Source organism: Bombus pyrosoma, linkage group LG6 (assembly GCF_014825855.1).
Source record: "Bombus pyrosoma isolate SC7728 linkage group LG6, ASM1482585v1, whole genome shotgun sequence".
NCBI classification, from domain to species: domain Eukaryota; kingdom Metazoa; phylum Arthropoda; class Insecta; order Hymenoptera; family Apidae; genus Bombus; species Bombus pyrosoma.
This window is the reverse complement of record NC_057775.1, coordinates 5,073,783-5,098,891: the sequence shown is the minus strand read 5'-3', so window position 1 is coordinate 5,098,891 and position 25,109 is coordinate 5,073,783. Positions and strand designations below refer to the sequence as shown.

Below are 25,109 nucleotides of genomic sequence, written 5' to 3'. Positions count from 1 at the left end.
TGAGTCATAACCCAACTATTAATCTTCTTTATTATAAATTCACCACTTACAAGCAATAGACTGACACTGAACCGGAAAAAAGGGCTGCGCAAGAACTGCCCGAGCTGTTTGAAGTCTCGGCTTATACACATTTTGGTTTGAGGATGTTGAGGGGCTCGGTGTAGGTTGTGATGTGGAAGTGTCCGAAGGTCGTGGGTCGATGTCTTATCTTGATGTGGACTAAGGTGTGTCATAGCTTCTGTATAGGCTATGATGATAAGGTGGTGATGTGTCCAGGGGAGTCCGAAACTCGGTGGTCGATGTCCTATCTTGATGTGGACTAAGGTGCGTCACAGCCTTGGTGTAGGTTATGATGATAAGGTGGTGATGTGTCCAAAGGAGTCTGAAGTCAATGTCTTATCTCTGATTACTGTTTCTGAGCGGATGGCCTTCTTGAGCGTGTGACAAACGTTAGAAGATGTTGATGAACCAGGAAATGCAGATGGGACTGCTCTCTGCGAATGTTCGGAGATTGAAACGGTTCTGTGCTTCACGCCTGGCGGAGAAGACGTTATCACAGAAGGCAGACTGTGTGAAACTCCTCTTTCTGAAGATTGAGAGAATTAACCATTCTTACTCCACGTCTGGTGCAGAAGATGCTAACGATTCAAAGGTGTGTTTTAACTGATCAGACGAGACCGATTTCCCGACTGATGTTCACGGTTGAACGATATTGTCCGATGCCATGTTGAACTCGATCGAAGTTGCACGAGAAAATTGTACAAATTATATTATCATCGTTGACAATCATTTGGCGTAAAATTGTAAAAGAAACGTTACTAACAACTACTAACTTAATTTACTAGTATTACTAGTTGGTAAATTATCGCGTAAAAGAGTCGTATTATATGTTGATTGTCATAATCCGTAAGATGACAGCGATATTTCAGACCTTTCTCTTGATTTTCAATGGAATAAACGACCAAAAAAATGTTTTTCTCGCCAAAATTTTTTCGCCATTTTTTATCTGATTTTTCGCTAGTCTACCGTTAATCCAATGTTTGCGTCACGTACGTGTATTCCATATTTTTTTTACTACACACGCATGGTATATTTTGATTTTACCGATCGACCTTAATGAGACATCCTTCGTCAGCGAAATTTCAAACTCAACGTACACTATTCCTTTTTTTTCTGTTTTCCACGTGGAAAACGTGGCCTCCGCATGACAGCTGAAACTCTGCAACAAATAGAAAAAGACACAAGCGTCTAATGAGAGACCTGGCGTTTTACTGACATTTGCATTTCAAATCAAATCAGGTAAACGAACCTGACCAGAATCTTGGTTTGCCCTTGGCGTTCACAAATCCTCTTCAACGTATTCTTATCAACGGTCCCGTTAATTTATATGCGAGATATAAAAAGACGTAAGAACCACTTTATTCAATTTTGAACACATTCTACAAAAACAGAAAATATTATTATACCACTGTGCAACGATGTCGTAGGGAACGTAATATGCACGATATATTCAAAATACACAACACGTATCACAACGTTTAAGTAGATGAAATAAATCTTCACCTAAGTCCTACTCTGTGAATTATAACTATGACGTATTTATAGTTGGAGCTACGAATGTGTCATATAATTATCGCGAAAGTTTAAAATCTAAAACTATAATTATGTCTATAAAAATATAAATATCCGTAAATATTTTACAGTCTGTTTATGAACAATATTTGAACGCAGCCAATGAAGCGCGCTTTCACAACCAAATACATGTTGAATTTGATCCCATCCAGCGTTAATCGATCCTCGGCCTCTTCTCCTCATTCTCTCTACATCGAAAAACCGAAAAACGCGGACGAAATTAATGCCGCGTAACATAGTAAATTTCACGACAGCCATGCGAAAGGAACATGGTACTTTTTCGAGAGGGTAACGGTGTAAACGAGATACGCGGGTACAACGAGTAAATGGCCGGTCGCAGCAGGCGTCGACGGTGTCAAAAATATATCGTCGCCGGTCGTTTCTCTTCGCTCGTCGTTGTCTATGCCCGCGTGCATCTGACGGTGAGCAACGCTGAACGCGATAAATACGCGGATCCCGGCTACCCGTCGACAGAATTAAGGGAAAAAACCCGACGACTTCTCGTTTCTCGTTGCTCGACGTTGCACTTTTACCGAACGGTCTGGCAAGCTTTATCGCGAACGCTCGTTTGTTTAAGCTACATTTAGTTTATTTCGCCGACATCCCGTCCAAAAGAGGGTGAACCGTAACGATCCCCTTAAATTGTCGATGAGTTACGTCGAGTGTAAATGAGTGGATAAATTTCCGTTAATGTTTCCTGTTATTTGGTCGGACGAAATTTACACTCGGTCGGGAATTCGTGATAATTTCGCGCGATTTATATTTCGCGGCGTAACGCTGCTGCGACGCGTGCCACCCCTGTCGCTCTTAAAAATTTCATTACCAAGCGCGGAGTTAGTTAATTTCGCGTACGAGTTGTTAGTTTGTGGATTGCTAATATTTATCTTTCTATGAGTATAATTAAGAAAGCGTTAGCCAGATAGAAAATTGTTTTATGTATTGAATATTATAACGCGTACTATACTCTCGGATATTTGATGCAATCTAAATGCATTCGCGCAATTTTGGAATTTATATAAATGCATAAAAATCTGCAATCTGATTATTATTTATCGTATTTGGTAATAAATAATGTTATTAATGCGTAGCATTATCGGTAAATTATTACATATCGAAGATAATAAGGATAGTTTAAGCATAATGCCGTGTTTGAATAATTGTAATTGTGAATGCACGTCCCCCTTTACATAAGTCACTGGACCTTGCTGATTTTCAACATAATCTTCGTTAAAATCGAATAGAATCTTCAAAACATAGTATAATTTGTATTTCCTTATAACACGGTTAGTAAATATCAAGTTTATTAATGTAATTAAACGTAACATCCATTTATATCTACCCTTGTGTACTAATGTGTATTAATTAATGGTCAATTAATTCCAGAAGCAAAACTTGAATTACCTGTCGAGAAGCTTAAATGTGGCAGCGTATCGCGAGTAAATATGCGAGTTGTATTTCCATATATCTATAGGTTTTAGGCACCATTGTTTCGATTAATTTCGTTAATCTTTCATGGATTTAGAACTTTTCTTATTCATTTCATATATTATAGTCCAGAGAAAGAGCTTCTTTACACGGAACTTGCCATAAACATCAATAATTACAAATACGAATTTTCTTACCGCATTAGATCTAAACAATTAGTTTCATGATATTCTTTTGTCTCATTTTTCGTGTCATAGTATTCTTTTATATACGATTACAAAGAATAGAACGATCCAGGTCTCTTTATCTCTAATTACCTCTAATTATCATTACGTAACATTCTATAAGAAAAAATAAAAGAGTATCTGAATACCATCGAACGGTAGTGTAATCTCTCTTATCGTGTAGTACAGAGGAAAATGTTCAACGCCAAACGATAGAAGTCGTAACTGCAGTTAATAACGAATGGTCGGTCCAAGATAATGCCTTCCACTGCACAGACAGTCATTTCTGGCGGCCGCGTCCACCCTTTTACTCACTCTCTAAAACTCACCCTCGTAGAATCCCCAGCTAGACGACGCAAATTCGCGCTTGGCAAGGAAACAGATTTTTAAAAGACGCGAATTCCCGCAAAACCAGCGTCACCGAGACATCGAAAACCGACCCGTTATAAGTCATAATAAATCGCACGTTATGTAGGTTAACACCAGGTCTGGAAGAATCATTCCGAGAATTTACGGCGAGCTTGTTGCCAAAACCACTGGTGTAAAGAAAGGGAACTCGCAGACATAAAGGAGACGGAGACTTGCGACGATAATGGCCCTCTCAGACGAAGAAGTTAATTTGGGAAAGAGGATTCCGTCGCGGACAAAACGCTTGTAATCCTTAACAAAGGGTGGTCTCAACTTCCCTAGCCTGCGTTGTCCCGAGGATGGTAATCTGCAAAGAGGGAGAATGGTCCCTCCAAGTTGATTCTTCGTTCCTCGTGTTTGACAGTGGGGGAGGTTTGTTATCGACGAACAACGTTTCAAGAATTCTTGTTTGATTCGAATCAAAGGTGTCAATATATGCATTGCTTTTTCATATTAATATTGATTTAGGGAGAAAGGAATGAACTTTATTGTAAAAATAAATTTCCCTTTTATCGTATAGAACAACGCGTTTATATCTCTGTAATGTCCGAGATAATTAAAGGATCGTTTTCTATGATTTTTCTATTCATTACTTGCAAATTTATTAGTATGTATGTTTTAACTATAATTTTTCTTATGATTCATCCTCTTGTATTTAATTTCTCACGGTTTCCAGTTTTTATATTTATAAAGCATACGATCAAGCCTTGAAACGAAAATATATTACGCGTGTCGTAGGTATACCACATTTGTAATAAATAATTATATCCCTTTCTTTCTGCTCTCCTCGAAACAAATGTTTATGCGTTGCTTAAGCTGCTCATATGGTTTGTTCATTTTTCATAATTATTACGTTACATAAGTGAAAAATCTCTTCGTAAATGGAGCAACTCTTAAAATGCTAACAAATGCATTTGCGTATTTTTTCATATCATATGAATATTATGAACATTTATGGTGATAATTTTAAAATTTGTTTTGAGTATGGAAATAAACGTGTACGTGTAGGTGTATATTCGTGTTATAACGTTAATAAAGATGTACGCGAACGAATAGAGGCTCTGCTGTAAATATTTGCCATTTCTGCTTATTTTCTTTTTCTTCTTTTTTGCTTATTTACATTAAATTCCTATATATTTCCAACGCAAATGTAATATTCTCAGCCTGTTTGTACGGTTAAATCAATCATGCGTTGTGTGATCGCATTTTCATCGTTCGTAAGTTCGTCGATTAGACTTGCTCTCCTATATCGTTCATATATATTTATATATTATATATTTTCACAAAGATTGGAAATATAAATTTTATCACTGCATATACTGATATTTAGGAATTAGTTTAGCCAAGTAACAATGTACTATTATATGTACTTACGACGATTATAATCACTGTCACTGTTACATACCCAAAGAATCTTTCCTGCGATAAATCGCACGATACTACGCGATACTGCATGATGTTCGAATTCAAAGGCTCTGCCAAGTACGTATTTCTGGTCACGTAGCACGCACGTTCAAAGTAATCATAATTGAAACGCAGTCCAGGCACACAGTCGAGTTAATTATCGGAATATGCGTTTGCGGGACGAAACCGCGAATCAAAAGGGAATGATTCCTTTCGGAGGTTGCTGGCAGGGACGATTGTTTTGCAAGTTGCCGGTCGAACGTTCCACGAAATTGCAGACGGTATTGTGGAACGATGGTACGACAGTTGGTTGGTGGCTAGCCGGTGTGCATAAATTACCAGGAGCCCTACGCTCCGATAATAAATCATGACCGTGGTACCACACGACAGAGAATTCAGTCGGGTCGTCATTGCGTATGGAACAATTTAAGATGGCTGTGTACGTACCGGCCCGATACATATTTTAACCTTTCACAATCGCACGTCGACGCGTCCGCTTGATGATTTATGGTCGCCGTGACGCGGTGAAAAATTCCCTTCGCAGGCTAACCATCGGGCCTTGTAACGGATTTAATTAAAAAAATCGCACAGGCTCGCACGCCTGCACTACGCCGGATTTCGTTCCAACGTATACTATATATGAATTCGAGAAAAGTTTTGAGCTTTATGTTATTTCGGGGGCTTACAGTTAGCGTGAGGTATATTTAGATAGCTAGTGTATTTTTTCGATCGAGACGCTGTGTAGAATGGAATTATGGTTTATTTCGTGTAGGGAGTATCTCTGAGAAAGACATTAAAAAAAGTGATTCTACGTGAAAAAATAAGCCAGAAAAGCAGAATATAATTTTTTGTTAAGAGGCTTTCCGTAATTCTAATTAGGGTTAATTTCATTCGAAAGGGTAATCTCAGATAGGTGTCGTTGTAGATCATTTTAAACAATACTTCACTAGACTCGATGTAATCTCTTTCGGAAGGAACAATTTTCTTCGAAAACATTTGCGGCCTAATCAACGAAGAAGCTTAAGTCAAGCTCGTTAAACGCAACATCCTACACCTGTAAGCCGAATCAGCTCATAAAGCTGCGCCCCAGTTACAAATTAGATCTTTAAACTGACAAATTATCTTCCCTATCGGTGCTCGTTCATTCTAACCTGGCCGTTGCACACTCTCTGCCGGATAATGGATGATCTCTGAGCGTTGTCCGCGATAGCTGCGTCATTGTTCGATCCTCCACGGTCAGCCTAACCGATGAAACCCTGCTCACGGAGACTCCAGACGTTCGCCCTCGTAAAATCCACCAAATGGAAAAACTTCCCTTAACCTTTTCTCCCGCTCTATGTTCCACGATCTAAGCTGGTAAGAAAGCTCAAGAGGAATTGAATCTGGTTCGTGTGACTAATGAACGCATAAAACGCTCCTCTCTGTCACGTTTCACCTTTCTAACTGGATGTTTCTATTCCAGAGCGAGAGGGAAAGGGGTTGAAATTCGAGCGAAGGACGAAGGGAAAACTCGACTTGGCAAATCTCTCGAGCTAATTCGTTTTTAGGACAGGATGTAACGTTAGAATTCAGGTCTTCATTCCCCTGTGATATTCCCCGTCGAGCCTCTCCCTCGTCTTCTTTTTCCTCTCCTTACCCTTATTCGCCCTCTGGTTTAATCTTGTCCTCTGTTTCTCTTTGGCGACAGCGATTGCGTCCTTTCACTTTTAAATAATTCCTAGAGTAGTTTGTGGATCAGACCAATTGTTGAAATGCAAAGAACAGCGTCCCCTAGTACCTAATGGCTCTTGAATTATTACAAATGGTATAAGAAGCTTTTGGTGATAAGGAAAGATTACGAAGTCGTAAATATGTTGATTTTACATAAACGAATGATTACGCTATTTTGGAAAATGTAACTAGAGGACGGTGAGTAGCCGCTTGAAGGATATTTACAACCGATTTACTGATCTTTTACAAAGGATCCTCGTGTGCAACGTTAATGGCCGACGATATAAACTTCGATACAAGTAGAATTAATACGGTAGTCGTGCGTAGAAATTGCAAAGGGCGGCTCTTTAAAAGGGTCAAAGCCCAAGTATAAAAAGGCCAAGCGAAGAAGTCACGAAGTTTCGAAACTACGAGTACCTTTTATGTTACATTCCTTAGGAAGAAATGCAATTTAAAGATCATTCGAAAAGACCGATTTCCGACTTCGTTTGATGTACTTTTGAAACTCGTTATTTCACAATTCGCCGAGCAATCTTTATACGAGCTATACTCCTGTATTATTCATTTACCACATCTTTATCGAAATTATTCGCGCTTAACCGAAATTATTTTTCTAAAGAAGAAGATATTATCTACGTGCTTTAATTCGATTTATTTCAGAAGATTTATTCTACTAGATCTCATCGTTCTTCCTGCAAGGATAATATTTAAGAAAGGAACTTTCCATTAAAAATGCGCAGATTCGTTAGATTTATTTCCGAATATTGGAGCATATTTCGAGTAATGAAAATCGATCTCATGCGTTTTAATAAAAACATTTGTGTGTAACGTACAGAAAGCAGGGCGAACGTATCAAATAACGTAGACACATTTGGGTCTTTCACACGATATAGAAAAATCCGCGATGTTTGATTAAAGATAAATGAAAAACGCGTTTACAATTAAAATTGATTGAAAACCTTCTACGCATACATATACATATGACACACATATTCCGTCGAAAAAGATCTCTGCCCATGTTTATGACGTTTCTATACATTTTCTCTGCTCCTTTCATAAACGAACAGTTCATTAGCGTTCACAATAATTCAAACACTTTGATCGATTTATAGCAACTGTAGTAACGACATTTGAATCTGATTCAGGTGATTATGATTTTCACTTTTCGTCAATATCTCGATTTCATTGGATAAATGGACGATTAATGTTCAATTCTCGAGAAACAAGTAATTTAGGTACTTCCATAAGTTTTTTGCTATAAGAAAATGATATAAAACACAGTAAATTTTTAAGTATTATAATTTTCAACTTATATAATTCATCAATGTATCATCGCTTCAGGAGACTGTACATTTAAATTGAAATTTTTCAATTACTCCACTTTAAAATACTTCCTTTTAACCATCAACAGATATAAAAGAGAAAACAAATTTATCGAAATGGAATTATATTTTTTCCCTGTACCTCACATTTTCCGATCGATCTCAAATTTTATGACTAAATATAATCACATAAGCGACAGTTGCACCTGCTTACAGTATTAATTATTGAGAATTTTGGATCTTAATTAATAAATAATACACTTAGAATTTATATTAAAATAGTTATATATTTATTTGATGAACGATTTCAAAGATATTCATCGATACATACTTGCACGCGTCTCAGCACTTTCTTTGTCTCACCTTCTTCCATCCAGACTGTTAACTCAACAGTTTACATTCCTTTGTTTCCGAGGCGCCGTGCACACACATACTTCCACACACTCACATTTACATACCTGTGTCACTACTACGCGGCTAATCAGTCTGGTCTAGCACACAAAATTATACATGTCTCAATATTAATATAATTGTAAAATATAGTATACAGCATACATAGCGCATACGTACAAATATTCTACGAGTGCTCGAATATTGCCGCGAGTTACCCTACTTCTCGAGAGAAGCTTCCAAATGCCCCGATACTTTTCAGCGATACTGTATGGCGAACGATACGCGAAAAGCATGGTCTCGTGTACTCGAAAAATTACGAACGCATCGGTGAATACGTAATAAAAGGGGCAAAGTCTGACAAGGGTGCGCGTCACTGGCGTAGAGAACCTTTCACAATGGTTACCGGTAGAATCGTTCCCAGCTCTTTTGTATATTAGCCGCAATTTTGCGGCCTTGCGAGATCAAACGGGTTAACCTTGCCGCGAGCAACGCGTAATCTGACTTCAAAGTGGCCGGAAGTATGCGTTTCGTTGGCAGCGTTAGTTTCTGTACGCGCCGCATATATTGAAACCAGAAATGTTCGAAATATATAGGCGTGCAGGGAGAATGGCAGTTGAAGAGGAAACGGAGAAAGAATTCACGAATTCGTTTACTACGACGATAAGGGAAATTCGACAAGAAACTCGGTCGTCCTTGCGTTTTCTACTCCGACCAAGTTTCTCTCGTCTGATTATAAAAGTTCGTGGAACGATTCACGCGAAAGAAATCTTTCGAACGGACGGACAGCGAACGTGGTTGAAAGAATCGCGTACGGACATTTCTTCCATGCTCTTGATAACTAAAGACGCGAATTTGTTCAGTTTGCTTGTTTGAACAACGCTATCCTTGTGTGCACTATACCGTGAAATTCAGTTTATACAGGATGAATGTCGTTTTCATAGAACAATTATGATCGAATCTGACAGTCATGATGTGTTTTCACAGGACATCGTAGTCTCCATACATTAGAATTATTTATCGTTTCGTCGACCATTCGCGGAGAGACGCTATCTCAAGGAGCGCGTCGAAGGCAGTCGTAAATTCCCCTTACGATATGCAATCGACGCCACGAAACTGATCGACCCCGTATTTCGGTTAGGATAATAGAGGTGATTGAAATAATTATAACGCCGAGGTCACAGGTTATAATGTATTTTTTATTCCAACAACAATTATAGACAAGATGATTGTGCGTATATATATAAATGTTAATTAGTATGTGTTGGCTGAGTTAAAGTAGTGAACCCAGTGCAGAGATGTTGACTGATCTGTAGTCGTAGATCCAGTGAAGTTCCGTCGCGATACTGTCGCAGAGGAAAACTCTCGCTGGGTGTTGGTCGCCCCACCACCGGTCGCTCGCGGGTGAAAATCCCGGGAAACATGGGGAAACCTACGTTTCCCCACTTTTTACCTTATGGAGCAATAACCATAAGGAACAGTTTGAGTCGAAGGTGTTTCATACCACTTAACGGTCTTAACGGCCAAATCGAATTGCTCAGTTTTACGACAGTTCCTTATGATTATTACGGTCCAACTAATTTTGTTGTCGTAGCAAGTGGCGGGCTCGACCGAGGGATAGATTCCGGGCTACGAAAAGAGTCGTCGGACGAATCATTTATACTTTATAGATTAGAATTGGAGTGCACAGATGCTATATGTATATTCTGAAACTCGATGATCTAATCTGTCGGTAATTTATTCATTCACCGAATTGCAATATTCTTTCTCCTACGTTAGTATCCGATCTATCGATCGATGCAAATGTTGGATACTGAATTTGAAACAATTGTAACAGAGAGCGGAAGTTTGGAAGGATACACAGAGAGAAGTTAAAGGGTACAGGTACAAATCATACGGAACGTTATCATTTGCCTTGCCCGAGTGTTAGCGTTGTTCTCTTTATTAAAGGACGCAATTCGTTTTGCTGTGGTTCGCGCAAGTAGCGGCCACAACCCGCGATTCTGGTGATTTATTATCCCGAAGAGCGGATTCGGTTTTGCACCGGACAGAAGGCACGTTCGCTTAACACACAACCCATTAAGTAAGTAACGGTGGCCTGACGCAAAACCTGTCGCGACTACTGCCCTATGTTGGAACGTATTCCCTTCTGTAACATTAACGATTGATATTGTACGTACAGTCGCGCACGTAAAAACTGCGACCTACATTTTTATCAGTCGCAAGTGGAGTACGTGTGTACCGAAAACTTTTCGCTGTATTAGCTGCACGACACAGATTCTAACTGATGCGACAAATAATCGACCGGATGTACTCTGACGTTCATAAGTATCGGAACATTTCACGCTTTCGTGTCAAATGTGATAATTTGATCGGCCATGATTGAGAATAATTTTACTTTCTGTGAGTATACTAATATCTGTTAACGACTATGCGTATCATTGTTCATAATTATATGGACACTATGCTCGATTTATATCAACAGGATAAGTATATGTGTCTGAATTTCGCTCAAGCACAAAAATATCCATAGTACAAGAATCTCAGCCGATTTATCGAACAGTGTTTCTCCCAAGCAAAAGGACCACGCTCGAATGCGACCGAAGAATTTCAATCTGCAGATGCATTCCTCCCGTGGCGAACGACCCAAAGGGGAAGCACATTTATTCTCCGACTATCTTCGCTTGGAAGAATGTAATTAATCGCAGGATCGATGTGTCACAATGTCAAAATCGTGGGAAAACATCTGTGCATGCGGTTTTTCTCAGGTAAAAGGCGTGTCTTGGTTAGCGAAGGCGATTAATTATGCAGGTGCATCGTGGTCAGCAAGTAGTACTGGTAAATGAAAAATCCACTGAAGCCAGACGTTTATCCGTCGCACAAGCAAGTAAAGCTGAATCGATTGGCAATCGAATTAATAGCTTCGAGCTGGTCGTGTGGCTTGGTGCACACGTACACGTGTACGTTATGCATCAGCTAGGGGATAGCGAACGTGTGTGCACGCTATTAAACGTGAAAGACCGCACGTTGGAATCGGCTCTTAAAAGGAAAAGTAGAAAACCAGGGACGAGAAGAGGAATGAAAACTCGGAGTTTCTGGCTTCCTCTGAAATAGAAAGTAGCGTGAACGAGAGAAAAGGGAAGAGAAACTCGTGCGACAATTTGTAATACAATTTAAGAGCAGTACCTTCGTTATATTTCTTTATAGTTATGTTTTAATTACGCTGATCTTCCAATCATATCCATTTCGAGAGATTTTAATAAAATTGCCGTCGATTGATTTAGTTCGATACATTCTTATCTATCGTAGATTTCAACTTCTTTTTAGATACATAAGATATACAACATAACAGATTTGTGTGGTAGAAAGTACGTTCTTTTATTTTTTATTAATATTCCTTTCGCAATTTGTTTCTTAATGACATAGCCTATGTATTTAGATAATTCTCCTGTTTTCAGTTCATTTGATCAAAAATGGATCTTCGACGAGATACTCTTTAGGCTACAGATTTCTACCGCATAACGACATTTTTATAATTCTGCAATTATATGTCAAATACCACGATCGACCCATTTGTACAATTTGTAAAGTTCCTTCGCAAATCTTCGTTTCAGAATCACTTTGTAACTTTGTAACTTTTCACCGCGACGGAAGAAAATTGATTAACATCGATGATTTGTAACTCGAAGATTGTAAAATTTTGTTAATGGTATTAACTGAACCGCGTAAGAGGGTCCAAAAGATTTAAAAGGTTCACCGACCTTATCGCGGCAATCGCAATTAGCTTCCCGAACAGGTATCGCGGCGCAACAATGTTCGGTCCGGCGCAGACCGATAAATACCGATTATCAACGGACGAATAGCCTCTGTACCAGTTGGCTGGTGCTCGTTCGCTTCAATTTCAGCCCCGAGGAAAAATTCTCCAGCGAGAAATATCGGTGGCATGGCCAACGGTAATTCTACGGCGATCTCGCGGCGGACCGGAAGCCGGAGCAAAGTTTAAGAGCGGTTGATTCGCCAGAGTTTAACGGAGTTTCGTTCTTCTTTCGATGAATGCGGTCCGCCCGCAGCCGTCCAAATTGTTCACTTCGAGTGGTCGAACGAGAGAAGCCCGGTTGAACAGCGGCGCGAGCCATGGCCGCTGATTTTACGAGCTCTTCGAGTGCCACCGCCAACTTTCCACGACGTGTAAGAATGGGGTTGGTTAAATTACGCGAAAGGTGAGGATCGCGGGAAGGTAAAACTGGCGAATGAATATTTTCGGTAGATCGTTGGTGGTCATAGGAGAATTGAGGTGGTTCTATATGACGATCTCGATTATTCTCACCATCGGTGAATTAATCAAAATAGTTTTTGTCGCAAATGATGCGATTTCGAACATATACCTCGAGCGATAACGTTAGATTATATTAGGAATTAATAAGTTTGCAAATTTTTACGTATAATCATATAATACTTACGAAAGAAAATGTTTTTATTAAAATGTTTATTACAGACAAGAGGATTTATATATTTGAAAGATCTTGTGCATCCATTTTTCATCTTGTCTTAAAGACAGGCAGTGAATATCAGTGGAGAATTTTGAAACACGATCATTTCTTGATCCCTTGCCTCGTTTAGAAACTCGAATAAAGAGCTCCTGCGTTGTTTTCGATTTCTTTTTCATTCAAACACCGTCGTTACGAGCATGCAGCTCGTATACCATAAATCAAGTATGTCACTGTAAATAACGAAGCGAGTGACGCGACTACAAAATCATCGTTAATAAGCTTGTATTTTACATTAATTTTCCGCTTTGAATCTTCTTTGTATACCCACTCTTAATCGAAGAATTTGTCTTTTCTTTTAAAATGTACTCAACGCTGCTCAAAAATATGTAGCTCAAACGAAAATCATACCATTGTCTGAAGCATACCAAAGAGTTTTGAACAGGAGGAAAATTGGCAACGAGAGAGAGAGAGAGAGGGAGAGAGAGAGAGAGAGCAAGTACATTTCTCCAGCTCGATATTTCAGCATGACCAGGCGTGCTGCCGTTAAAATTAGATAGCGCCAGCTCCGTTACCTCGTATCAATGTAGCGCACGCCCTCGTAGAATCGAACGGGATATTAGTTTGCAATCAGTTCGAAACATCGTTCCGTTGTCGGGTATCCGGTATCCACCTTGGTCGAAGTTTCTCGAATCAAGTATAGACGGTACACGTAGGAACAGAGAGACAGGAGCGTGAGAGATCCCGGAAGACCTTGTTAGGAGCAAGTTTAAATGCTTTCAAGGTGTCGGTGCTGACCTAGTTCGCACGTGGGGTGACATTGGTCTAGGATACTGTATAGAAGCACATCGGTTACTATCTTCCAAAATGTTTCGGTGTTAGTTACGTGAAGGCGAACACAGTGTTCAACGGGTTGGAAGCGTTGTCAACCTGTTTTTCTTTGCGAATGGAAATTCTGTCGAACGTTCATGGACGTGTGTGATAGAATATTCACGTTCGTTAATTTGAACGAGCACCGGATGTAATTAAGACGATTAATTAAGGCGTAATTTATTAATTTGATGTAATAATTTCGGGTCTGGTTATATCGGTTTGGTGCATCATCATAGGTTGATTGTATATATATATACCGGTGAAGAAAGTTTTGCGACCTCAACACCGGAATTAAAATATGAAACATGCATCAAGGAAATTCAAAGTATATACATTGATAAACATATAAATAGTGACAGTTTTTTTTTGTGACTAATAACATTTTTACAATTCTAAATTAATATTTTCGCAGTAATAAATATTGGAACGGTATGTGTAATGTATATTTGGGCAAAAAATAATTTCAATTCTATAATACAAAATAAAGACAATTTTTTATCTATATATTTTTAAAGAAGTATTGAAATGGGATTGGGTCCTATATTTATATAACATTTTTCTATTATTTATACTTGTAGAATATATTAATAAAATCTGATTGGATAAATAATATGGGACACTCTATAATCCTCAAAAAAGAACGCCAAACCGATTCACAAATTACAAAGGAACTATCATAAATCCATTTAATACATTTTCCATGAAAAACCAATATTTCTTCCACCCATTTTCCATACATAAACGTTAATTTCGCGTCGCACATGCACAATTTTCGCAGGGTCATTTTTGGCCCATAAATAACGCGACGTGTTGCGAGCAAACACAATGAATCGTCGCGCAACTAAATTCCAAACGCGAAGTACGCGATTCACCGATCCAGCATCTCTCTCTCTCTCTCTCTCTCTCTCTCTCGAAATACTTGGTGGGATAGTTAGAAGAGAAACGTGGCCTAAAGGCACGCGAACAGCTCGTTATTATTAATTAAAATTCCACGTGGTGGCTGCCGCAATCGAGAATACAAAGTTTCCACCGCTTGATCTTGCCTGTAGCTTTTTTCCTCGCTCCGAACTCTAAGGGAAACTTTGCCACTGATTAACAAGTTTTCCAGTCTCTATCGGAAAACACGAACACGATCGTAACTGGATTATATGGAACATTTATATTCTACGTTCCTTAATGAAGCGGAATACTTTAATATTCTCTTTTTTTTTCTTCTTTTTTTTTTGCTCTCGTAATTAGACTGCAAATGTTTAATAAATTTCTTCGTTCTTTTAGCTAAACTTTTTACTATTTTCTTAAAATGCTTCGCATACCACAGTTACCATCGACTAATTTCCAATCAATGCAGCGAATTGTTAAATAGCTAGCGCTTCGAAGGTCGAATCGAAACTCGTTTTTCTCCTGTTCCTGGTTGAAGGAGGATAACCAGTTTCTCCATTGTTCGTAAAATTCTTGTTGCTTCGGCGAGATTTACCTCGCCGTTGTCTAAGTATCATCATATTTCCCTGGGCGCTCGAATCCCGTATGAAAAAGTGTCGGGCGAGATTGTGCGACGTTATCGTTCGTGAAAAAGTAATTGCAGGTGAGAGGAAGGGAAAAGAGAGGCGGGAAGATGCTTTCAACGTGAGAGACCCGAGACTGGACCGAGCAGAGCAATCGGCTGAGAACAGCCTTACAGCTCTTTGTCGAGCAACACCTGGCTAATCAAGAGTGCATCGAGGTTTTTATATTCGTAATCTACAAGAGTCGACTGGAAACCTGTAAGCGAAAGCTGGGATCTCGATATTGAGGAAGAAAAGGAAAATACGAAGCTTGGATGCTTGAAACGTAAAACGTGGATTAAAGAAATAAGGAAGTTATTTGTAGCAGTGTACGAAATATCAGATTGAATGTTAAATTCTAGCAACTCGCACAACTGCTTTATATTTCCTATGGGTATGTGTAAATCCATTTACAATATTTTCTACTCTACTTAAGTATAGTCCCCTGACAACATCTTGCCTAAACGAATAGTTTCTCCTAAAAAAGGGACAATATAATCGAAAACTGGATATTCAAACATCCACTTTTTCTTATACAAGCTACACTAAATCAATCAAAATTTCAATCAACAAAGTAATTGACAAATACTATCGTTAACACGTACTTATAAAGATAATACGGAAAGCATCCATTACTATATTCAAATACACTGTATTATTTTGGACTTGCTACGTTTTTGATAATTTTCCCAACTGCAAAATTTCTCCGATTTGTTGTCCTCGTAACCCATCTAGAAGTCATCTAAATAAATAAATATTCGCGATAGTTGTTTCATAAACCGAGATCAACATCGTTACAATTTTTAAGCGTGTAGAAGCGAGTAGCTTTTTCTCGTACTCGATGGTTAATCGTTCCCTCTAAATAAATAAAAAAGAAAAAAGAAAAATACAATACTAAATACAGTATCATTATCGGTACAATACATATCGTGGCTTATCGACGACAGCCACGTTCTACGAAAGTTTCGTTTCATCGTCTATTTACGATTGTCGTATTCACAGGCTTTAACGTGTACAACAGCTGGTTTGTTGCGACACCCCTAACATACAACTACATAGTATTTTCGAACGGGAAACAACGATTGACGATGTTTCGACATAGCAGAAGAAATTGGCTTTAATTAAGGGTAGACTGCAGTCGCTTGATATGTTTATGCAGGAGCTGCTTTTTAAACACGACCCACTTGAGGGACCCCTTTACCGACTGAGTGCTGTTTAAACGATAACTCGATTAAAAGAGCCGGTCTGAACCGAACAACGGCATTTAATTAACAAAAGTGCTCACCGAGAACTGCGCCGCCACGCCAATTCACCAGCTAGCCCTTTGGGAGTGGGCGTTTCTCTTCGAATTCTCCTATAGGCCCTCGCCCTTGCACCCCACCACCCACCACCTGCCTTATTTTACCTTTTCTGTTCATTTTCACCGACCGCCGGAGAATAATTGCCAGAGTATAGAAGACCGACGAGAAGTCCCACTAGATTTCCGTTCCCCGGCCTCTTTATCTTTTATTATTTCCATTCTCCGTTTTCATAGCGTCGTTGGTATTTTTCTATGGCCAATCTGGAGTACCGGTTGCTCCTACGTCGATCGTGGAATATTGACGATATTTCAGTCCACGATCGTTAACGAGAAACCTGTGTCGATTAAACGTGTATCCTTGTACGTGTTCTAAAAAGACATATCGTGATCTGTATTTGTTGAAAACAATGCAGGTGGCTCACGAAGAACGTAGGTAATTTTTGATATCCGAATACAATGGGGCTGGTGTAATAGAAAAAGGTATAGTCTTTTATCGTTATCCTTTATTACCTTTATTTACAACATTTAATACACTTGAGAAATCTCAGTTTGGATATTTTAACAGGAATGATAATAGTATAAATAAATAAGCGTGATATAAAGAAGAAATTAAGGAATTAATTATCATGAATTATCGAATATAGTAAAATACGACTAGAAATTGATAAATAGATAATTCTTCTTATTTCCATTTGGTGTTCATATTTTTTTTTGACAAAACGAACTGCAACAATTCTTATGACAAACACCTTTTTCCATTTGTAAATCAATTTCTCTTTATCGATCTAGCAATCTCCGACCGATCGACTCGACCGATTAAATCCTACTAGAATCGAAAGTGCACAAACAGCGGCTGGTTTTTCATAAAGCAGATACCGCGCATCAAACTGAATTGACTTGGTGATTGACGAACTCGCAATTGAAAAAAGAACAGTGCGAGATTTTCAAAGGTACTGTTCTTTTTATCGAACAAGCTGCAGATTGTTGGAAAATTAAACTTTCCTTTTGGAGCGTTGGCGCTTCGGCAGGTCGTAAAATTTCCAGACGGGAGGTGAAAGGTGAATTTCACGATACACACGCGTGGACCAGGATGCTGGCATGTTTGAGACGCTGACAAATCGGAAACACACGTGCACACATCACCCTCGCGTTTAATTCCGTCGACGTGTAATTTGGAAACAACCATCGTGCCTGGGAAATAGTCACATTTTTGGAAGTGTAGCTTTATTCGAAGCTCAACAATTTACGGGAAAGTCAAAGCAGCGTCAACATCCGTCAGTTTAAAGTTTAATTTAAAACAGGACGAAAAAGAAAAAATATCTTAGAGAACGCCTCTGGTTTAATCCCCGAATTTTTTGTATCTTTAATCTCTATTGATGGATTCATACTGACCTTTCTTGACATAGCTATTACTGTATTTATTGATACAATTATCGAAATTAATATTGTTTATATGTTCTCTTATAGTTGACGGTAATTACGAAAGCGAACGATTCGGATAAATTTAGTCGGAAATGTATCTTATTGTTAGAGATAGATATTTGTTTTAAACAATTGATTTTGATATACATTATCTTTAATATGAACGACTATTCAGTGACTTGTAAACGTCTGCATATCATCGATAATGTTCCAGATTCTAAATGTCTGAGAACCGCTTTCGATCCTTATGTTCATTCACAGGCATCAACTTAACATCGCTTAACACTAATCGTATCAGGCCCGGTCGAACGAGCGATTTCAAAATTTAATTTAAAATTGTACATTTATTGTTACTTGTTTCGTTCATCTAACTTTATGTAAATTCTTATACTAACAAAAATTGAGAAATTGATTAATCAGATAATATAAGAACAAAAGAAATAACAATAAATATACGATCTTTAATTAAATTTTGAAACCGCTCATTTGACCTAATCCAAGATTAAAGCTAAAGTTAGCGTTAAACGTCGACATCGAATATATACTTTGCAGCATTCGAAAAGAAAAATTCCATCATAGCCAAGAAACGATCCTGTCGATACTATCGCCGACGTTAACGAGTACTCGCGTTACGTAATAACGCAACCAGGACTTTCATCGTGACTTCCTTAGAAAAAATTTGTAATAAGAATGCATTATGGATCCGGCTTAAGGTCGGTCCGGACAAGAAGGACGTAGTGACGGGCAACAATGAGAAGAACCGGGGATGAAATCAAGAAACGTACTTGCACGTCGATTTGTTTGCTCTTCCTCTAACCGCCCACCGGATCTGAGCCACCCTTCTGTCGTTCCCTCGATCCGCTCGATTCTATTCGACCTTTTCTCTTTGCTACTTCAAGTGGAATCCGACTGACGTAAGAATCCTACTTAAACCTCTCGTTCTCGCCTTCCTCTACGACTTCTTCTCTCTGTTCTTCTTCATTGCTGCAACCCTCTCTCGTCCCAAGTCCGCGCTCCTTTTCTTCTTTGTCTCTGTGTACCCAGCTTTCCGTTGTTGGCGCTTCAAGCACCTTTCTGTATCCGAACTTTCTTCGCCGCTTCTATTCGACAGCTGGCAGAAACTGACAGGAAATGGTGACTTACGGAACTCGCGCCGCTTGACGGGAACAATCCTGGTTTTTATGGGAGCGGGCAATAACGCGGTTCGTTAGAGCAGCACGATGTCTATCGAATCGCATCCGGGGTCGATGAAAATTCTCGTTATACTTTGTACCTATAATTGTTATCTGTTGTTCTTCACGTTCGTGTTTACGAAGAATAAATGCACCGCGAATACACTTTTCCTTTATGCGTTTTCTTTCTACGAATATGTGATTTCTTTCAACTGAAAAAATAAGAAACGAAAAGATACAATAAGTGTTACAAATCTTTGCTCTTTTATTATTTTTTTTTTTTTTTAATATTAATCTAATCATTGCTAAATTTCGAGAATATACTTTGAATACCTATTTTTATGACGAGCATAATAACAGGATAAAATAATTTCTTCTGAAATAAAAATTCTGTAGATTTTTATGCATTTATTTCTTTATTCTCTAGCTACTTTCTTGCATTTGTCACTTGAATTGCTTTCTTCCTCCCATGCTTTTGAAGACCGAAAAGTACTGAATTATTCTGTTTGCGCCGAATACGTGATTTTTTTTGGATCGAAGCACAAATAAGAATTTACTTCCTTTTCCTCCTTTCTTCTGTTATTCGAATCTGTGCCTTTGTAACGTAACATTGAGGTGTAAAGTGTTTCTACTTTGTAGTAGTACCATCGAACGATCCAATCGATATTAAAATCAAAATCGAAGAACAGGTTTGTCTATTCGTAACAGGAACAAAGCATAACGAACACGATGAAAAGAGTCGCACATAGGACGTGGACCAAATTGCCTCTTACGAGATGGTTCGCGACTGTTCCAAGAATCCTTCACAGAGAACGACATAGCGATGCAGAACACGAAATCGCTTTGAAACACAGCGGTGGATCTCGGGATCCTAAATCCTGACGACGTAAAGAGGGATGGAAATCGCGAGGGTTCACGGAAGGAGCGGTGATACGCGCTCTCATACAACATTCCGCACACACGGTTCTCAGAAAATTACAGACGGCACGGCGCGTTCTTAAACCGTCCGCCCGTCCGTACGGCGCAGATAGAATTTCACTTATCGAAGCTTCGCAAATATTCGCCCAACATCGAACCGCGATGCAAGTGACAGCAAGGAAGGTAGAAAAAGGGTAGAAAGAGAGACAGATATGAGAAGAAGACGGTTCCCGAATCCAGACCACGTAGCCCGTGCCGGTGGCACCTCGTGATTTCGCAATCTCCCAGCTTTTTTATGTCCAACCAGCCATCCCCCGGAACAAACCTGGGCCATGGCCGAAAAATCTCGTCGGATGAGAAATGTAAAGGGGTCGTTCCTCTCGAGAGACCCATTTTCGTCTGAAAAAAAAAAAGAAAAGAAAGAAAGGAAAAGGAACGAACGAAGGGGATCGAAACGAATAGAGGTCGAGGGAGAATAAGAGGGCGAAGAAAAGAGACATAGAGAGAGAAGAAGGGAGGCTAGCTTACACGAGAGACTAATTCCGGCGTGAATCCGTCGCTTTCCCCGACGATTACATAATTAATCGCGTTATAATTAAGGCGTACAGAATCCCGCGGCTATCAATTAAACGTCCTCGTCAAAATGATCGCAGCCAGAATCGCGTATCCCTGAATTACATCAGCGCGTTTCCATTTCCCGAAAGGAGCCTTCTACTATAGTCAACCTTATAAGACCAGAAGGAAAGGATCTGCTGGATTATCTGTGTATTTTCTTGGGGTTCTCAGGGAATTTTTTGATTATCACGAGCTGCAATTTTCTGTAGAACTTTTCGTTAATTGGATGTCTCTTAATCGCGGTCGAAGTAACAATGAGTGCCGATTTCTCTCTGAATATGTGGATCTTTCCCCTTGTTTTTTAGTACGCACGATTAGACGGATGTATTGCATAAACGGAAACTAGATGAATTTTTATGCGAAAGTAAGTAATTACAAAATCGATTTACTGTCGTTTTCCACAGTATTTTCATTTACGTTTTGCATTATTTTTAATATAATATATATATATAATTTTCGCCAATGATTTTTCTATATAATTACTCTCCGGAAAGATAAATATCGGAAATAATTGCCTCTCGCTTCGATCAATCCCTTTTAATCTCGGAGAATATTATCAAAGGGAAACAGTGGAAGATCGCCTGGAAGTTTGAACCGAAATAGCTATCAGAAATCGACCGATATCGATACTATAGTAAACGCCTGGAATTCCATCAGGCGATATAATCCCTGTCTAGTCGTATTAACATCGATGTCAAACGACGTTACGTTTCTTTCTCCACCCACCGACGAACCAGGTTAACGACGAAAAGAAGGTTCGGCCACGCAAAGCAAGAAATTAAAAAGAGTCGAAGAAATTACTAAAATAAGAGAAAGGAAGGAAAGGCGGAAGAGGAAAACGTCAAAAGGGAGAAACGAAAAAACGGGCCAGGAATCAAAAGTAAATGTTTACACTGTTAATTACTTCGGCAGTAGTTCAAACGCGGAGAACAATTATTCGTCTGCCGATTGAAATTCTGTGGTCTTAGCCGAAAGGTAATTAACTTTTAATTGAGAAAGTTCAGCGAGCCCGTTCACTCGTCGCGGCTCGGATCTCGCTTCTTGTCCGTTTCTCTCCCGTTTCGTTGGCCCTTTTTCCATCTTGTTTCCACCCATGGATCGAGCTTTCTCCCTGTCACTCAACTTGTCTAAACGTCCGATCCGTGACGGTTCGAGAAGGGTGAGATGGTCCTGGAAAAGGAGTCGTGTATGCTTATCGAAGGCGTATTTAAACGGTTGTAGCCCTTTCTTTTGATCGTTCGATACCACTACCTTCCTCTCCTCGTCTTCATCCACGAACATGCGGCGGGTTTTCTCTTTGGTTGCCACGCGGCATATATTATTCACTCAGGTTCTTGTTCTCGGTTGAAACAACCGACTGGCGGGCTCGAGCGCGCGGCCCTTGGAAACGAAGGCTTAATTTATTTAAAACTCGAGATTCTTCTCCTCCGAAAGCAGAACTTTCCCGGGGAATGAAGTTTATTTCCCCAAGGACGCATAGCTGTGTACCGCGTGGCTTATAACGCTATAGAATTTGATAAAGTGCACGGCAGGTTGCAGCGTTATATTACCAGCGAAATATACACCGCTGCACGGTTGATTTAAAATCACTCGCGCTCACTCTGAATCCACGGTTACACGCTAGAACCGACCAACTAGTTAGCCGTGAAGTTGATTTTTGTTATCGGTTTGAAAGTTTCGGATACTTTAATATTTTATTTCGGTCCCGTACACCTTAACGTAGAAAGTTGTCCACATTTAATTTGAGATTGGTGATTTTTATTTCAAGACTCGTACGGTTTTCAAAGTGTATGGTACAGCCGCTGGGCCAATGAATCAGGTCCGTTCAAAGCTTTCAAAGCTATTTTGAAATATATATCGTTAAAAAGTTCTTGAACATCGATAAATCCACTTGCAATTTCAAGGACCTCTCATACTTGCCGCAGCTATTGACATGACGAATTTAAACGCCATCTAAAATTATACTAGCAGCTTTGATAAATTGTATGAAGTATACGCAAGAGATATCACCCTGCCATTCTAAAGCAACGACGCGTCGAAACAAGGACGAACAGGTCGAATCTATTTGCAGTTAGAAACTGGGTCCTGTTAAACCGACTGAAAATTACGGAATCAGTCGCGTGATACTATAAAGGAAACGATCCATTTGCGCGGCACAAGCTCGCTGAATATGCCGTCAAATTGAAATGAACGTCCAGTTGGAAACGCACACGGACCACTACTCGTGCAGATAGCCACGTTCATCTTCTACGATGGAAATTTACCGGGTGCATTACCATCTTCTTCGGCCAATCTGCGCCGTATTCCTCGGAATGGTGCAATTTACAATTTCCATGGATAAACAGGCTGACTCGAGTCATGATAGCTCCACGATCGCCTGTATAATGTTTCCTTGATAACGTGCTATCAGAATTAGAAGTAGTACAGAAGTTGTTACGCCTTTTGAATTATAGAACTTATTTTTTAAGATAATATGGAGTTAGTCACGAAAGTCCTCCTATACTCCTTAAATATAAAATATTATAGCGAAAACGTCAGCTCTATGATATTAGGTCGTTCGAAAAGTTTCTTTCGTTTTATAAGGAAATAATGGATGCATAAAATTTTCCGTTTTATATTATTTTATCGAATTACGTATGATCCATTTTGTTCTATCAAAATAAAAATCACAATGTTCGACAGATTAGGTTTCATGTTTGTATAAAGATGCGTCGTATATTTTTTAGATACGTTAAGACACATATTGTTAAAATATAGCACAATTTATTCACTTTCATTTTTATTAATAAAGATAGGTAAAAAGACATAAAATACAATGTTACAAAGATCATATATATATGTAATATCGTCTATGGAATATATTGTTATTATATCCTGATATTTGTGATTTATTCACAATGAATGAATTGTACCGATATAGACAGAAAAACGATGGTAGTTTAATATAAACTAATCGCAATAACACGCTACAATCCAGACAATTCTCGCCACAGCGGATCCAATGTTCTCTCTCACGCGGACCACACTCTCTCGACAACGCTAGTAAGACTTTATCGACAACGCAACTCGCACTCTCTGACTTCTCGATTGATTCTCTTCGACTTCTCAACTAACAACTGACTTCCCGATGGACACTCACTGCCTTCGCATTCCTCTTGTCTTTTTCTTAGACCCACCACGCACGTGTTCCGCAACCGCTCATGCTCAGGCTCACGTAGACCTTTTCTACGAAACTATTCAATCGAAGGACCGACGACACATTGATGGGCCCGTCGGCACCTCGGCTCTCGGGACATTGTTTATGGTTCACTTAATAAAATATTTCCTAGGCCCTTTTCCCCGATACTACATATATATCTGTTATATCTATATAACATGGTAAAAATAATAATCCTTTGCAAAATTGAATTCTTTCAATTAAAAGCGCCTACATAACAAAAATACAACCTACCTATACCTTCGTCCATTATATGCAATCTACGCATTTTTGCATTTTCAAAGTTTCACCTATCGTAAGAGGTTTAGGTAAAGACGTCTTATCTAGTTTCCAAATAATCTACATCTCTGATATACTAGCGAACTATGGAAACTTTGGCGAAGCTACAGTAGACAGATCGGTCCGATCTCGTTTCGAAGGACAGCTAGTATAAATTACCGGTTCCTTTTCAGGTTCGATTTGTCATCGACCAAAGCAGAATCCAACAGCGATGAATTGAAATAATCAACAGCGGATTTGCATACAACACGAACATTGGGTACCCCTATCAATCCATGTGAAAGGATTCTTGATTGCACGTTCGGCGACTATTCAACGAAGAACGAACGCCAAACTTTCCAATCAACCGATGAATTTCTACTTGTAATCATTAGTGCATTACACGAGAGTGGAGAAAAATGTGTTATGTGGGAGGGGGAGTAACGAATGTTCTCCTACTCGACGTTTCCTATCTGTACTTTTACACAATATGTGCGTTTGTACGTACGTCTGTCTTTAAAGTCGCAGTCTCGTCTCTTCATCGCGATTCTTTTATCTTTACAGTGAGCTAACGCGAACGAAATGGAATTAAAAGATGGAAGAAGTTAAAATGAAAAAAAGTATGGAGAAGCTTGGGAAAAGACGCGGAAGCGGTTTTGTGGCCTGCAGAGAAGTCCGGGGAATTTTCATTAAAACACTCGTGTAATGAGGAGGTATATAAATAGGCCTTAACAAATACACTTTGCCGGCAGAAAGTGTAAACAGACTGCTACTTCTTCCGCGGAAGATTC

The 25,109-nt window shown here is 39.2% G+C and overlaps 1 protein-coding gene and 1 long non-coding RNA gene across 2 annotated transcripts in view; one reads left to right on the top strand and one right to left on the bottom strand.

Moving 5' to 3' along the window:
• Positions 1–515: 515 nt before the first annotated feature.
• Positions 516–25,109, top strand: part of LOC122568322 (sarcoplasmic reticulum histidine-rich calcium-binding protein-like) — a 49,365-nt gene continuing 24,771 nt past the window's right edge. Inside the window, exons 1-2 of the transcript XR_006317047.1 lie at positions 516–652; positions 3,757–5,338. The gene's annotated coding sequence lies outside the window, so the exon portion shown is untranslated. Of the gene's footprint in view, positions 653–3,756 lie in introns of the transcript that reaches the window.
• On the bottom strand, positions 19,791–23,393 carry LOC122568328. The gene is made up of 3 exons (XR_006317049.1): positions 22,095–23,393; positions 21,748–22,013; positions 19,791–20,627 (listed from the first exon to the last, which is right to left on the bottom strand). It is a non-coding gene; the product is annotated as an uncharacterized LOC122568328 (long non-coding RNA).